This window comes from Crocuta crocuta, unplaced genomic scaffold (assembly GCF_008692635.1).
Source record: "Crocuta crocuta isolate KB4526 unplaced genomic scaffold, BGI_CrCroc_1.0 scaffold116, whole genome shotgun sequence".
Taxonomy (NCBI): Eukaryota; Metazoa; Chordata; class Mammalia; order Carnivora; family Hyaenidae; genus Crocuta; species Crocuta crocuta.
In genome coordinates, this window is record NW_027531562.1 from 2,194,757 (window position 1) to 2,213,201 (window position 18,445).

At 36.9% G+C, this 18,445-nt stretch overlaps 1 pseudogene; it reads right to left on the minus strand.

Annotated features, from left to right (window-relative positions):
• Nucleotides 1–6,195: 6,195 nt before the first annotated feature.
• On the minus strand, nucleotides 6,196–6,715 carry LOC144238813 (small ribosomal subunit protein eS10 pseudogene; annotated as a pseudogene).
• Nucleotides 6,716–18,445: the final 11,730 nt, after the last annotated feature.

The following is an 18,445-nucleotide window of genomic DNA, read 5'->3' on the forward strand; positions in this document are numbered from 1 at the left end:
CTCATGTATTCTACCTATTGTTGGTGGTTCAAACACTCTTTAGCATTCATATAGTGAATCCATATCAGAAAATGTGTCTTTTCCATCAAAATAAGTAACCTCCCCTCCCAGAGTACAAAAGGCAATACAAAATAGTCAAGATGCCACCAAGTCATTGATTGTTCTCCTTGAAAGATGGTACTGGGGACTCACTTTTGATCTGTGTTGCTGGAAATTTGAACAGGTTGGACATTTGAAAGTGGCATAGTTAGATCAGGCTTGGGGTGTGGGAGCTTGCATTGTTAGGCCTGTGCATAGCCTCCAGCCCTGCCATCTTGGTAACTCTGTGTACTCATTGAGCCAGCACTGGGTAGTTGATGATAGAGCCTGGCTGAGGTTGACCAGTCAAGTCATTCTGGCTAACTGGCTGTTTAGTGTCTTTTCCATGACGTATGTACACTGGTGAGCATTATTAACATCCAATACAAAGATCTTCACATCTTGTGCCATCTCCCCAGTAAGTCCATTCAAATGTCTCTCCCCCAGACATCCTTGCTCCTAAAATTCCAATCTTTCTCCTCTCTTCTTTCCCTTCTGATCATCTGCCGCTGCCTATGAGTCTGTATACATGCTAACCTGAGTCCCTTCTCTTTCTCTGAAAGTGGATGATCAGGTATGCCACTTGAATCTCTGTGCTCACCAAGAGGATTTTCTGTCATTGCTTTCTGTTAAGGCCATGTCTAAGTGAAGCTGAGGTGAAGCTATAGTCAATTTTTGGTTTACACCCACATTCTAGACTATCCAGTTATGAAAAAAGCCTAGATTTTCTTTTCTCTGCCATCAGCTGATCACAGCATGTGTTAGTTTGGGTTCTAAGGGAAGCAGACACCAAGATAGAGTTGAAAATGCAAGATATTTTTGGAGAAAAGCCCCATGAAAGATAGAGAGGAGGGAGCAAGAATAAGCAGAGAAAGCCTGTCAGACCAGTAGCTTCTGGATTGTGTGAAACAAGATAGAACCAGTGTGTTCCATGGTCATGGGAGCACTCCTGCACCTCTATTATTGTGAAGTAAATTTCTGCATTGGATGCTACATTATGTGGGATTTCATGACTCTCAGCCAGGTACTCTGTAAGTCCCCAGATAGTGAGACGGCTGAGGTTCTGGGGATAGGGAAAGGCAGACCCTTACCTGGAATTGTTGTCTGCTCTTGTGAGAATGAACTGTTGGGCCCTTCCAGAGGACCATATATATGAGGCCAATGTAATCAATATGCTACCAAATTACTGATTTGTCTCCTCAAGAAACAGTGCCATATGGGAAGCTCAGCCTTGCTATCTCTTGCCGACAAATTGGATATTCAGAGTAGTGAGTCAGCTGAATCAGTAGCCAGATCAGCTTTACGTGGGAGTTATGCTAGTGTGCCCATGTCTCTCCACAGTGACCACTGTGCTTATGAACTCACTCTGCCACTGGCATAACTGATGACAAAGGCTGGCTAAAGTCAACTGGCCAAGTCATTTCATATATTTAGTTGTTCGGTGCCTCTTCCATGGTTAATGCTTTCTGATGGGCATTATCATGTAATACAAAAAATATTCATCCTTCATATCCACTCCCATATTCCCAGCTGTATGCCTTAATCTAACCCCAGACCTCCTTATCTCTGGTTTTCTAGAATTCCCTCTTTCAAGCCCTTTGACCAGCTTGCCAGGGCTTCATCACTGCCTGTATGTCCATAGATTTTTCTCACCTCAGTTTACTTCATAAAAAGTGAATGATCAGGAGCACCACTCATAGATCCACCCATTTGGAACCCATGTCTTTCAAGACCACTCCAGCTGTACCCGCATATACTTTCAATTTGTACTCAGTGAAATGAAATATCCCATTTACAAACCATGCTTGTGGTTTTTTCTTCCCCTTCAGCTGGTTATAGGAGGCCCCTTATAAGGTGGAGGGTGATACAAGGATCTGAACTACTTGCTTATTTAGCTTACCTGTACTGTCTAGTCCTGCTCAGGTATGATCTCAAATATACTCTGTCTGTCTTACAATGGATTGGTTCCAGGCCTGTCCATCTTTATGAATTGAGGGTCTGATAGAACTCATTCATTATGGGCAGTTCCAGATGCATAATCACTTGGTGTCCATGATCAATTGTTCCTTTCTCTACCAGAGCTCAGGAACATGCCAGGAGCTATTTTTCAAAAGACATAGTAATTTATACTCTAGATGGTATGGTCTTGCTCCAGAACCCCAGGAACCTGAATTCTAATTGTCCCTTTAAGACTTTCCATAAACTCTGCATTATTATATCTTCCCCACTATTGACACGTCCAACACCATAGAGTTTGCTGGATAGCATGGCCCAAGCAGTGGAGTTGCATATAACAAAGCCTGTACCTTCTATGGAGTTCTTTGCTATTCTGGAGAACTCTGAAATCTGGCAGCCTTCCCTCTCAGTTATTATGTGGGTCAGAACAGAATTCCTAGGTATATAATAATAATTCTAAACCAGAAGTGATTTTGCTTCCCAGAGGACATTTGGCAGTCTGGAGCCTTTTTTTTTTATGACTAGAGTAAGAGGAGTACTATCAGCATCAATTTAGGTAGAGGGCAAGAATACTGTTAAACATCCGACAGTGCACAAGACAATGCCCAAAGAATTATCTGGTCCAACATTCCAATATAGTGCCAAAGCTGATAAAATCTGGTGTAGAATATGTTGCCTTCAGAGCATGATGCCTACCTGGTGCCATGCTTCCTTATCTGTAGGGTGGATACAAGATATAGCAAATTTTTCTTATTTTTGTAAGGAATATCCAGCCTGACCACTGGACCCCTAAGAACTCTACTGAAGTGAGAGTTCCCCAATCCTTGTATGGTTTATCGCTTTCCTCTGGAGTATATTGTCTTATCAGGGACTCCAGCATATTAGCTATGTTTCAGTCACCCTGCCTGATCAGCACATCAATATAATGGACCAAAGGATATTCCATAGCACACCCAGACACTCAATTCTCTTCAAAATATATAACAGATGTTAAGAGAATTGACATAGTTCTGAGGTAAAACTGTAAATGAATATTGTCAGATGTACATGAATGCAAAATGTTTCTGATTCTCTTTCCTAATTGGATATTTCTCATTCTTGTCAAATCAATGGCCACATAACATGTACCTGGGGATTTACTAATTTGTTGTATAAATGGTATCACATGTGTAACATAAGAGCTGTTATTAGGGCTACTTGGTTGAGCTTACAGTAAGTCTACAGTCACTTTCCAGGATCCATCTGGTTTCTTCAGGGGCCAGATTAGAGAATTAGAGATTTGATAGAGACTATCACATTTTGCATTTTTAACTTGGCACTAATCCCTGCTACTCCCATTTCTGGGATGAGATAATTTATTTTCTTTACTATCTTGTATAAAGCTTGAAGATACCATCATGTCTTGGCTTTCCCACTATAGTAAGTCTTATTCCACAGGGCAAAACCACATGATGGTTAATCCAGTCACCAACTATGTCTATCCCATCACATTAGGACTGGTCACATAACCATTGTAAGGATCTGTTGAAATAGTGGACCCATTATAAACTGGACTTTCAATAGGGTTCTTCTTGTTACTTGGCTCCTATGTATCCCCTATCCTAACAAAGAGTCTAATGATGCTTTAGGATGATTAGATATCAAACATCAACTCAGACGTTGTGTCTAATATTCCTCAAAATGTAAGATCCTCCTTTTCTCCAATTTACAGTCAATCATCTACTTAAATAGGTCCTTTTGGGAAATTACAGGAAAGATCTTATATACTTGCTGGTGTATTGTAGGGCCTTTCCTCCTAGAGACTTGTTCTACTTTTAGTCAGTTGGTTTGGTTTTGTCACTGGCTCAGGTCAGGGAATAGAACAACGGATTTTAATTTTTACTGGAGAGGTTGACCTTGGCCTCTTGCTTCTCCACACTTGCTCTTTAAGAGTATTCTAGATGTTGGGGTGCCTGGATGGCTCAGTAGGTTGAGCGTCCAACTTTGGCTTAGGTCATGATCTCATGGTTCGTGGGTTTGAGCCCCTTGTCAGGCTCTGTGCTGACAGCTCAAAGCCTGGAGCCTGTTGTAGATTCTGTATCTCCCTCTTTCTCTCTGACCCTCCCCTGCTCATGCTCTCTCTCTCTCTCTCAGAAATAAATAAAACATTTTTTTTTTAAAAAAAGGAATATTTTAGATGTTAAGTAGCACCATCATTGAATGTTCATCACTTCTGCCCAGAGGGGTAAGACTTCATGGCTGTCTCTCCAATTTTGCAAGTCATTTGGTTAAGTCTGGCTCTGTGGCTTCTAGCAGTTTAGTGTACCACCTGCTTTGAGATGATATTATTCCTATTGCTGTTAATGAGCTCAGTTCTGTGACCACTTTCCTACTACCATCCTCAGCCTGCAGATGACAGAAGCCACCAGTAAACTCTCTTTGATACTGGTGCCCCTCTCATAAAAACCTTCCTGATGGTCTTGTGAAATGCAAGGTCACAGGGTCTTTCTTGGTGAATACATAAATGTCCAGTTCCTAACATCTGTCCATGCTCACCCACTAGTTGATCATTGGTTACAGATGCCCAAGAATAGCGTGTCTTGAGTTCAAATGTTGTATAGTGAATTCTGAAAGCGTAGCAACAGAAAACTAAGAGCTGACTGCAAACCTAGAGGCAGTTCTTGAAAGATTTAAGCAGTGTACTTCCATGCCTGCCATGTGGACATGATTTTTAACTGAGAAAGTGCCACTAGGGCAACAGTAGCTGATGAGGTAGGGATCAGGACTACTTGCTCATGCAACTTAATGGAGTCCTCTGGCACTAATGCCCAATCACAGACGTACCACTTCCATCTTATGATAGATTGCTGCTGGGTCCATCTGACTTATGACTTGACAGATCTGACAGAACCTACCTTATCTTAGATAGTTTTGGCCACATGGTCACTTGATAGCCAGGGTCATGGTGTCTTTTCCAGGATGTAGACCATACCAAGAATTTCTTGAAAGGTATATAATTCTCTGTAGGAGATGGTGGGGATTGCTCCCAAACCTTAAGAGTCTATGTTGTAATTCTCCCATTGGAGAACTCCCTAACTCCACATTGTCTTTTCCCATCATAGATTCCTCCAATACCATTGAATGCGCTGTCATATAGGGCTTTCTAAAAACATAGGCAGCTGCTTATTTGTATTATCAAAGATATGAGTTATTGTTTTACTCTGTATATTTTTTCCTACTTCATTAGTTTTTACTTTTTTCTCCCTGATGATAATTTAGGCTTCCTAACGATGATTCAAAGCTATTAAATTCTGTTTATAATATTTGTATGCAAAGCCATAAATCTCCAAGCATGGTTACCTCCCACAATCCAGCATCCCTCAAGGTTTATTTTCTTTATTTTTAAGTTCAAAATGTTTCCAGTCTCTATTTTCTTTTTCACCCATGAACTTTTTGTTACAAGTATATGCTTAATTTCCAAACTTTTGGAGATTTGCTTATCTTGCTGTTAACTTTTATCTTAACTTCTGCTATAGCCGGAGAACAAATTCTGTGTGATTTTAATCCTGTGAAATTTGAGATTTTCTTTGTGGTTCCGCATATATTCAATTTTGTAATAGTTTCATGTAATTATCTATAGTTATCAGGTGAAATGTCTAAAATAGGTTTCTTATGTCATGTTTGCTTATGTTGAAATCTTCAATACCTTTACTGGTATTTTTTATTTGCTTGTTCCATGTGTTAATCTACTTGGATAGTGAACTTTTCTATCTCTCCTTTATTTCTAACATTTGGGTTTTTTTTAGGTTTTTTTTTTACGTTTATTTATTTTTGAGAGACAGAGTAAGACAGAGTGTGAGTGGGGGGAGGGGCAGAGAGAGGAGACACAGAATCTGAAACAGTCTCCAGGCTCTGAGTAAGCATTCAGCACAGAGCCTGCCGCGGGGCTCGAACCCACCAGCCGTGAGATCATGACCTGAGCCAAAGTCGGATGCTCAACTGACTGAGCCACCCAGGTGCCCCTCTAACATTTGTTTTTATTATTTTATTTTATTTTATTTTATTATTTTATTTTATTTTATTTTATTTTAATTTTATTATTTTATTTATTTTATTTTATTACTTTATTCACTTATTTTTTTGTTTTCTGGCTACAGATTTATTCAACACTAAACAATCTCCAACTTTACTGAGGTGGCTGACCATGTCCACAACCAAATCCTCCTCTAAACTGGAATTCAGTTGCTGACCCAGCCCCGGCCTCAGCTTTCTTGCGGGTACCAGGGAGCACCCGCTTCGTCTCTAGGTGTCTGTTGGCTTTCCTCTCGTGAGCCTCGCTGGTCGCTCTCCCTCCAGACCTTCGGGCCATGGCCTGCCAGTCTCAGGAGGGCTGCGTCGCAGCGGGGCAGGCATGCTCTCAGGGGGCAGGTACAGGTAATCTCGGAGATGCTGGATGCCCTCGTTGCTTAGGTACCAATAGAAGTGTCTCCAGGCAAACTGTTCCTTGACGTAGCCTTGTGATTTGAGAGACTGAATGGCTTTCATGACGTGCATATTGGGCACGTTCTTGTCGGCCAGCTCGGGGTGTTTTGGCCCGTGGATATCCTTCCTGGCCACCATCACTCCCTCCTTGAAAAGGAGTTCATAAACGGCAATTCGGTTCTTCTTGGGCATCAACATCTCGGCGGCTGCTACGTTTGGGTCCGGGACTGGAAAGGAAGGGGCATGCACTGATTTTATTTATTTTAAGCTGATTAGAACAGATACTACACTTGATCTTAACCAAAAGGGCAAGAATTTTAACGCAATGCTACTAGCTGCTTACAAATTTAGAACTGCTCTCTTCTTGCTGAATTAAACCTTTATCACTATTAAATGTTCTTTATCTCTAGCAATGCTTTTTTGTCTTACATTTTACTGTCTGGTGATAGTATGGCAACATCAGCTCTTCGTTTTTGCATGATATATCTTTTTTATAAAGTGCCTTATACTTATCTATTGACATAGCCATATATTTTTTTTCTCGTATTCTATAAATGCAGATTGCAGTGGCTGATTTTTGAAAGTTAAAGTAAGAATGTATGTTCCTTTAAACATTTTGTGCAATATACTTAAGATTTTTCATTTATACTCATGATATGGCCCTATAATTAAGTTGTTATTTAATTTGTTTATCAAGATTATGTTAGCTTTATAAAATCAATTCAATTGTTTCCTCTTTTTCACTTCTACTGACGACTTTCTAAAAAAATTTTGCTATTTCTTCCTTATTTAGTAAAATTCACCAACAAAGTCCTATGGGACTATGAATGCATGTAAGTTTGAAGCTATAAATTAATTTTAATAAATATCAAACTAATGTTAGTATTTCCTACTCTTTTCATGTAAGTTTCAATATGTTGTACTTTAGGGGAATTTTTGTATTTCATTCAAGGTTTCAAATATATTGGCATTCAGCTGTTTATAATAACATCTTTTTCCTTTTAATCTTTCTGTATCCTTATGACTTTTAGTAGCCTTTGTAAATGTGATTTTGTCATTTTTTGAATGTCTGACTTCCCATATTATTTCATTTAGAACATTACTTTTTTAATTCAACATATTTGTTAATATGTTTGGATCTAAATGTCCCATAATAGGGGCGCCTGGGTGGCTCAGTTGGTTGGGTAGCCAACTTCGGCTCAGGTCATCATCTCACTGTTTGTGGATTCGAGCCCCACGTTGGGCTCTGTGCTGACAGCCAGCTTGGAGCCTGCTTCAGATTCTATGTCTCCCTCTCTCTGACCTTCCCGTGCTCATGCTGTCTCTCTCTCTCAGAAATAAAATGTTAAAAAAAATTTTTTTAATGTACCATAATACATTTTTGTCCTATTTGTCTCTGTTGTTTTCTTTTTTTTAACATTATTATTCCATTTTTTTCCTTTCTACATTCTTCAATGTTGCACTCTTTTTACTTATCATTAACATTAGATTTACTCACATATTTACAACTGCTGTTGCTTTTCATTCTTTCCTACATATCAACATTTCATCTGGAGATAGTCTCATTCTGTCTGAAAAAGTCTTCAGTATTTCATTTTAAAATCATTTTCTACTTTGTCTGAAAATGTCTTTTATTTTGCCTTTTTCTTTAAGACTTTTTTTTCTACTGAATGCTAGAGAGATATTTCACAATTGCTTGGCTTCTAATATTTTGAAGAAGTAGCTTTGATAAGTGGTACTTTTTTGAAGGGAATCTTTTTTCTATTGGTGCATTTAATTTTTTGTCTAATTTTCAGTTTTATTATGTTTCAGTATGTATTTTGTTTTGCTTGCCATTGATTCAGGGCCCTTGAATCAGTTGTTTGTAGTCTTGATAGTTGTGGAAAGATCTCAGCCATTACCTAGTCATGTATTGCTTCTTTCTCTTTCTGCTCTTTCTGGGAAATTCAATTAAATTAATGAGAAGACTTTCTCTTCACTACAGTTTAGTTTTTCAGTTTTAGTTCTTTTACTGTGTTTTCTACTAATCACTTTCAATTCATGAATTCTATTTTCAGCTGTGTCTAATCTGCTATAAGTCAATCCTTTGAGTTCTTAAATTCAGCTAATATATTTTTGGGTTCTTTAACTTCCATTTGGTACCTTTCTGTATTTTTGTAGTCATCTGCTGAAATCTTCCATCTTGACTTATTTCCTTGAGCTTAGCAGATACAGTCTGTGTTGTTTCTGTTAGTTTTAATTTATGTTATCTGCACACATGCCTTTTTATTCTAGGTAGGACATCAAATTTGCAAAACTGTAGAAACTTTGAGGTCTTCAAATCCAATTCCTGTCCACCTATACTTATACCAGGCCATCAGAAGTATTGTTCAGCCTCTCAGTTACCCTCTAAAGAATTGTGGTCCCAAAGGAGAGTTTATCTATCTAGGCTTTTTTCTCCCCCTCATGCTGGCTGTAATCCTTCACTATCTTGCTAGATTTTTTTTTTTTTCCTTTAAAGGTTCTTTTTCTTTCAAGTAATCTCTACACCCAACATGGGGCTTGAACATAATACTCTGAGATCAAGAGTCACATGTTCTACCAACTGAGCCAGCCAGGCCCCCCAGTCTTGTTAGTTTTTTGATAGCCTTCAAATTGATGTATAGAAGCAATTTGTTCATGTTTTTTCTAGGCTTCCTAAGCTGGAGGATTGGTCTAAATGATGTTACCTGGCATTACTAAAAATGGAAATCCCTTTTTGCTTTAAGCCATTTACATCTAACTACATAGGATTCTGACTTTCTGTAAATGTAGCAAAAGAAGGGTGAAGATAATGTGAGAACTGTGGTAAAAAAAAATAAAGAAAAATACTTGTATAACTAAATTTGGCTCCTTTCCTTTTAAATTCCATGTGTTATATTCATATAAAATTCTTGTTTTATCATTCTTTTGTGGAGGAATGGCCATTGGAGCTATCTACTGTGCCAATTTCACTGATGTCACTTATAATTCATTTTCGAATGTTAAACCAACCCTGCATCTTTGATAATAGCATATTATCCTTTTTGTATATTATTACAGTTTCAATTTGCTAAATTGTTGGTAAGAATATTTTTTATCTATATTCAGGAGATATATTAGTCTGTAGTTTTCTTCTAATATTCTTTCATAATTTGATATCAGGGTAACACTGGCATTATAGAATTAGATAACACAATGCTCTTCAATTTTGTTGAAGAGACTGTAAAATTGACATCCGGTGAGGTAGTGAAATCATGTTTACAGCAGTCTAGAAAATATGTCCAGATGAAAATTGTTGAAGACCATTAGCTGTTTAGTGAGAATAATTGCTTAGTTTAGAACACTAGGTGACATCAATTTACACAATGCAAATAGTTTCAAGTGAGTTTTGAGTTTGCAAATATTACTAAGACTGCTCAGTTGCTGCCTACACAGTCAATGCTGAATTTGAATTGACTGAATAACCTCAATGGATGTTTTGTGGAACAACTAAAGAAAGTTGAGAAAGTACAACCTTAAATGGAATCTGTTCTTACAATTGATGGTGGCAACATAAAGGTGTAGTACAGAAATTAGGTTTGTCCAACAAATTTATCAAGATTTTGCAATGTTAGGGCTTCAAATATGTGGTTATTCATTGCATTATTTATCAGCAGGTCCTTTATGGAAAATATTTGAACCTATCATGTGTTATTAAAATAAAAGTATCAATGGTAGAGTTCATCAAGACTTATTAGTTGTAAATTCCATGATTTTGTCAGAAGTAGCCAAATGTCCTGATTTGCCCTTCCACACAGCAATTCAATTTCTTAGCAATGATAAAGTTTGATTGCAGATTTTTGAGCTCAGGGCCAGGATTCAAATTTTTCTGAATGAGAGGACCCATCCCAACCACCATTACTGAACATTGAATGTTTTTCAAAATTAGCTTATTATTGCTGACTTATGTTTTATTAATGAATTCAACTTAAAATTACAAGGCAAAGTAGACAACATGCAAAATCTATGCTGCAGTGAAGTAATTTCATGATAATTAACATTGTTTTAATCACAAGAAAATGTCCAGTTGCTTTATCCAGTTTTTGTACTATTAGAAATTAGAATGAAAAAAAAATTTTATCATTTCCAAATTTGTATTAGATGTACTTTCCAAACTCACTCTATAATTCCAGCAGTAGTTTTTGGACCTTGATAAACTCGCAAAGGAAATTTCTTTTTTTTTTTTTTTTAAATGTTTTATTTATTTCTAGGAGAGAGAGACAGCGTGAGCAGGGGAGGGTCAGAGAGAGAGGGAGTCACAGACTGAAACAGGCTCCAGGCTCCGAGCTGGCAGTCAGCACAGAGCCCGACGCGGGGCTCGAACCCACAAACCGCGAGATCATGACCTAAGCGAAAGTCGGAAAGTCGGACGCTTAACCGACTAAGCCACCCAGGCGCCCCATGAAATTTCTATATTTCAAAATATATTTTACCTTCGTGACTGTGAAATCTCAGCACAACTTTCGATTGGAAATGATTAATTTGCAATGTAATAACATTTAAACATTTTGTCAATAAAAATTTTATAGGCTTTTATCCCCCTAAGTATTTATAGAATATCCTTGCTTTTTGGCCTCTTGGGCTGCAAAGCTTAAAATACTTACTATCTCCTAATATAACACTGTCAGCTATATTTCAATAAAAAATATAATAAATATTTACTATCTATCTGTCTCTTTATAAAGTTTGCCAGTTCACATCCTAATATTTCAAACTGGCAAGTTTTTCCTCTAAATTATTACTATGAAAAGTGCAATAAGATGCCCTTTCCTCAACACATTCTTAGATGTTCTCTTCAGAATGTTTCTCACAAATATATTCATATAATTTCTGAGCTACATAAAATCTATAATGTGTAATTTCACTGATTCTGTGAGCTTTCTCACTTTGAATAAATAATCTTTCATTTATTAATTCTCTGATATATACTGGGAACTAATGCCAAGGTCTCTCCCACAGTAAACAGTGCCTCGGGTACCCTGGTCATATTAATCTGCTGAGGAAGGCCTTACACACACACAGTTTTTCTCCTTTGTCAATCTGCTGATGATGCTGTGGTGTTTTCTAGAGAACTTACTGACTGTAGTAAGTTCTCTGACATGTATTTAAAACAAGATTTTCCCATGAAGGCACTTTTACTTAGTAAAAGCATAGTTTTTCACCCCAGTGGGTTTTCTGATACTCAAGATTCAATCTAGCACTGTATTCCCACTCATGACATATATGGTTTCGCTGTGTGAATTTTCTGATATACTTGACATTGTGACTTGGAAGTGAAAAAACACACAGTGCATTCATAAAGTAGCTCCCCAATATGAACTGCGATGTGCAACTGTATTAGTTATCTTTTGCTGTGTAAATTACGCCAAAACTCAGCAGCTTAAAACATTTACTACATTTATGAGGAACAAGAATTGGGAGAAGCCTAGTTGTACAGGTCTAGTTCTGGTTATTTATCTTGTGATGCTTCATTCAAGGTGTTGGGCTGGGGACAGAACAATCTGCTTTCGAGCTCATTCCTGATTACTGGTAGGCTTCAGTTCCTCACCATGTGTACCTCACAGTATGAGTTTGCTTCCCTCAGAGCAAGAGATCATTTAGAGTATATGTCCAAGAGGGGAAATTACAGTCCTTTATAATCTAGTCTTGGATTTAACATACCATCACTTCTGCTGTTTGCTACTGGTCACACAAGACCAATCTCAGTAGAAGGTAGAGGACTATACAAATGTGGACACCAGAAGCCAGGCTGTGAGGGCCATTTCAAGAGCTGGCTATGACTCAGGAAGCTAGTTTGATTTGTTGATGGGCTTTCCAAACTCAGAATGTATTAGTTTCTCTCCAATATGAAACTCTGATGTACCAGGTTGTGACTTCTGGGTGAATGGTTTCCCACAGTTACTGCATTCACATTGCTTCCTTGCCAGTGTAAATTTTCTGTAGTTCAACAAAGACTGACTTAACAGGTGAAGGCCTTTTCAAATTTCAGTACATTCACAGGTTTCTTGCTCGTGTAAGCATTACATTATCCAAAGATATGTGACCTTTTGGTATACATACTTAATACATGTGTAAGACTTTTGTTTAAAAAAAAAATTTTGTTCCAAATGGTTGCAGATATTCATTGAGGTAAGACTTGAATTTCCCAGATCCCATGTTTCTCTCCAGCATGAACTGTCTGATGTTCAAATGGCTTCTGAATGAAGACCTGCTCACATTCCATACACATAGAATTTTTGTATATGAATTCTTCAAAAGAACCTGAGTACTGATTGATGGGCAAGGTCTTTCCTACTTTATTACATCTTGGCCTATATTCTTGACTCTGTTTTCCACAGGAGACAGAAGTTTAGGTTGTCTTCAAGTCCCAATCAGAGTTGCTAGAGGAGGCAGTCTCAGACATCAGTCTCAGACTGATGTCATCAGGCTCAATTAAGTGTTTTTATCCGAGACACCAAAATCTCCAAACCTTGTAGGTTTTGGAGGGACCTTGATTCAAAGGAGTCTGTCAGGAACTAAACAGTTGGAAATTTTAATGACAATACTGGTTAAGTTGCCTGAGGACCACTTCTGCTTTCCTTGATTTTTTTATTGCGGCGCTAATGGTGATTAAGTATCTTAGCTTTTGTTTGTCTGGATCCATCTTTAACTCCAAGGACCTTTTCTTTGGCAGATACTGTATCTGTCCCAAGTCTGCATTTTGAAGATGTCATTCCATTGTCTTCTGTCCTTGATAATTTCTAATGAGACATCAACTGTCAGTCTTATTGGTGTTCCACTGAAGATGTCTTTTCTCTAGCTGCTTTAAAAATATGACCCATCTTGGATTTTCGGCATTTTGCTATTGGCACCTAGGCATAGTTTCAAACAGTTCTGCTTGACTGGGATTGGCTGAACTTAATCTGTGGTTTTCATCAATTTTGGAAAACTGCTGGCCATAACTTCTAGAAGCATTGTTTCTGCCCCAATTGCTCTGTCCCTCTGTGATTCCAAGACACATGTCAGACATTTTGAGCATATCCTGATTGAGATCATCCAGTGATAATCTTATCTTCTGGTTCACCCATCTTTTTTCCTGTTGCAGTTACCTCATCTAGAGGGTTAATTTTTGAGTTCTAGATGTCCTTTCACACAAAACATTAATCATTCCTTGACATATTTCATATATCAACCCTATTTTCTTTCACATTAAATCTGATTTAAAAGCAAGTCTTATTCCACAAACTAGATCATTTGGATTCAATTGTACATTTTTCCCCTCTTGGTTATCTTGTCATGATTTTGCTTTGCATACCTAGTAATCGTTAAACAGTATGCTGGATATTGTATATAAAAGAACTGTAGAGTTTCAGAAATTATCTCCAAGACAATTTCTTCCTCTGAAGATAGTCCCCCCCTTGCTGTTAGGCAGAATTTTGGTAAGATTTAGTCCAAACTCCAAATTCATCCGTGCCTAGGGTATGGACCTAGAAAGTTTTCAAATGAGAAACTGGATGGACCTTTGTATCCTCTTCAGCTTTGCCTTTTAGAAATTGTCAGCTTAGATTTTTAGCCTAAGCTTCAACATTTTTTTTAAATGTTTTATTTCTAGGAGAGAGAGAGAGACAGAGACAGACAGACAGCGTGAGCAGGGGAGGGTCAGAGAGGGAGTCACAGACTCTGAAACAGGCTCCAGGCTCTGAGCTGGCAGTCAGCACAGAGCCTGACGCGGGGCTCGAACCCACAAACCGCGAGATCATGACCTAAGCGAAAGCTGGACACTTAACCAACTAAGCCACCCAGGCGTCCCCTAAGCTTCAACATTTAACGAGTATCTTGATAGAAATAAACTGGCTATTCTTTTAAGGCTTTCAAAACCTCCAATTTTGCCACTCCAGCCCTATGCCATCAGTAAAAGCATAGCTGGTTTCTCTTTACCTTAATGGCCCTCTGCCTGGGCCAAATCCAGACCCCCCAGACTGAGCCCAGCTTCTGCAAAGGAAACTGGAGGGTAAGTTTCTGATCTTCCACTAACCTCTGAATAGTTCTTCCCTTTATAGGATTGAACCTAGTATAGACCTCATTTCCACATCACACTGATGCTTTAAAAAATATGCCTTTTGAAAATTATCCTGCTTTAATAAGTTGCTAGATTGTGTGTTGACCTGCTGTGGGCAGTAACATCTCATGTGTAAATTTAAACCTCTACAGTGTTTATAAGGCAAATATTTAAAAGTGGTAAAAAACAAAAATGGTGATTTTGGTAAATTTGGGATGTATTAATTTAGAATACTAAGAACATTCTACAATGCAATTCACTCCTCCAATTCCTTTTATTATCAGTTTCTTATTTCTTTGACAGAACCCTTTTGTTCACAAAGAGTTATAGGAGGGAAGACATTATAAACAGCTGAATTTTTCTAAGAAATTAACACCAAAAGCTTCCTAAGTAAGATGGCCAGATCTTTGCCAATAAAATACTTACTTTTGACTGGCTTATTACAATTTACAATTATAAAATTGCTCTGTAACTATCAAGACTACATATTGATATAAAATTAAGTTTAAATTTTTTTAATTGCAGGTTCCAGGCTGAGCTGTTGGCACAGAGCTCAATGCAGGACCCAAACCCATGAACTGCAAGATCATGACCTGAGCCAAAGTCAGATGCTTAAACGGACTAAGTCACCCAGGTGCCCACTTTAAATTTGAATGCTAAGGTTTTTTCTGTGTAATGAAACCCTCTCATAGGAACTTTTTCTTCCAAAAGCTCCCATTTTGTCATCCCCATATGGAATATATAAGCACATAACTGGAAATAAACATCTTATTCTTGCACCTTAAAGATTTGTATAGTTAGATAGCTTCTGTATAGTTTGATGCTTAATTTCCACTAGTGATTCTGAGATTTGGAAACCATGGCTATAAATACTGAAAAGTCAGCACATTTAATCTTAAACCTTCTAAGATTATTCTTTGTTGAAGGACCTTGCTTGAATTTCAATATGAATCAAGATTTGTTGCCTATATGCCACTTACATAGACTAAAAACAGCCAAAAAAGATTTCAGAAGCAGAAACCTACTTCTGAGAGATCATCCATTAAATAGTGGTCGCATTCTTCTAGATCCATTAGAGACATGATTTTGGTATTCTAGTGTTAGTTTAAAAATATTAATCACTTCATTAATGTCACATTTTACTGGAATAATTTAACATTTGCTCATGATTAATGTATATTGAGTGGAGATGCAATTACCACCCTCAAAAATAGTAAGTCATCATTAAGAACAGAAGGCTGTGAAAGTGATTCAATTCTTACACATACCATTATTGTTTTTTCAAGTTTTATTAAGTAACCTCTACACCCAATGTGGGGCTCAAATTCATGACTCCAAGATCAAGAGTCACATACTCTTCCAAACTACCAGACAGGTGTTCCTGATATATACAATGTATCACCAGTCCTACTTACTGGATACAATGTTTTAAAAACTTAACTATGATCTTTTAAAGAACTATTCCACATAGCTCATTTATTAAAACTAAGATGATTCCCTTTGGGGAAAAAAGGGTGGTCAACAGAGGACAATTATCATCACCCTCTGTAAAATATTACTTTGACCTACATTATTCGGAATTAATCTATCATAAGTTATCCCACTAATTGGAAATTTGACTTTTACTAACAACCTATGCCAGGGATCATCTGATCTGTGAGTCAACTGTAGTCTGCTGCTTCTTTTTTGCAAACACAGCTTTACTGTAACACAATTACGTTCATTTCTGTACCGATTATGGCTGTTTTTGCACTGCAACAGCAGAACTGAGTAGTGTCATACAGATCATAGGACCTGCTGAGTCTAAGATATCCACCATATGTCCTTAACACAGAAAAATGTCTGCTCACATGAAAATATTTAAATGGATTTTTAAGTAATTTATAACTTCCAGTTTTTAAAAAAGATTTTATTAAATAATCTCTACACTCAATGTGGGGCTCCAACTCACTACTCATCCACAGGATGAGCCAGCCAGGCACCCTTTTACAATTGTTTTGAAACTAAAGAATTGGATACATTTTAGTTTGTATTTGAAAAATACATCACTGGTAATGGTTTCTCTCTATAAACCAAAAACATTTAGCAACTAAACCTTTGAGCGCCAACAAAGATGAAAAATCTGAAGATGAAATTTCTAAAAGATCAATTTAAGAGGGTATCTGAAGGCTCTGTTTTCATACCTTGGGTTTTTGTTTTGTTTTTAAAATCTTTTCACCTACACATTTAAAATAACCCAAGTCCTATACAAATAATAGCATAAGGGACAGTGTGGGTTTCTTTTAATTTTACTTGTAATTTTAGGGTATTACACATAAAGTGGCTTCACTAACCCTTGCAAAGACAGTAATTTGGATAAAATGAAGTACAAGAATCTAAAGGGAATGCAAAGAAAATAAGAGCTCCAAGTTTAAACTGGTAAGATCTTTTAAGAACTGCAAGTACCTAAAACATATTAAATGATTAAGACAAAACATTTATTTTAAGGTCATAAGAAAATGATCTGGTGAGTGTATACATGTAATTACAACTAACTTGTATGACTAGTGAAGCAATGAGTAAATAGGTCAATTGTTAAGCCTACATCACTTGAATTGGAATAAAATTTAATACAAAATAATTTTGAAAAAATAGGTTACAATACTAATGGAATCTTAACTAAATATGAGGCAAACTTTTAGAAGAGGAGAGCCATTAATAAATTGTTCATAATTTTTATGTGAGGCAAATAAAACTGAATAGAAAATCAGCACTGTGGGAATAAACAAGTGTTTTTAAACTACAAACTGCGACAAATAGCTCTGTGACAACTATTCAGTGTTTACTGTACATCTTAGAACTACTTGTAAAATGACCAAACTAAAATTGCTACTAGCACTGTACTAATTTTAGGATTTATAATTTTATATATTAAACTTAGTTATGTTGAAATCTTAACTTTGACTACCATTAGCTTTCCAAAATCATTTCTATTGCTTGAAAAATTTCTATAAAACACGAATAAACACTTTAAGATTTAAATGATCTGAGAACTGTGGATTCCTCCACCTACCTGCCCCCATACCTAGAGATAAAACTAATATTGGAGGTGGGGATGGACTCATGCTTATAGGATGATATGGCTCAACTTAATAGTAAATATCCTCAAAGTTCATTAATTAGATTTTAACTAATGTAAAGCGAGCATGGTACTTGGATATCTAATGATTGGATACTGGATAGGAGGGATTAATGCTTGTACAGTTTTCTCAACTACATACAGATGTTACCATAAGAAATCCATTTTGAAGAGTGGTTCCTTCCACTATTAAATCTTAGAAAATTTTATTTTCAGACATTTGATAAACTGAAAAGGCTGCTAAGAACTTCAAGAATTCAAATACAATAAAAAAGTAAATAAAGCCCATAAGTATTGAAACAAGAATTGTTCAGCCTAAGAAGGTAATTAAAATTATTAAATTCAAGAAAAACAAAAATTAAAGTCAAACAGACTTCACCAGATCCACAGAATATGAGAACATATACACCCATAAAGTTTGGCTTAATATTCATAAACCAACTAAGAGAAAACAAAAGTATATTCTTCAATGTTAGCAGCTCTAACAAACTAGAATAGGCTTCAAAATATTTCCAGTGGGTCAAGAGAATGTCTAGCCACAGCTCAAAATTCAGGTCTAGGTAACAACGGAATCAGAAATCTGTGCAATCTTTTCCTGAACATTTAAAGACTAAATTTTCACCAGTATGCGTACATCCAAAATTTTGGATCTCCTCTCATAGTATAAAAGCTTAGTAATATACCTCCCTACTAAAACTTTCATCATATTGAAAATTTATTTTTATTTTCTTATTTTACACAAAAAAGAAAATAAC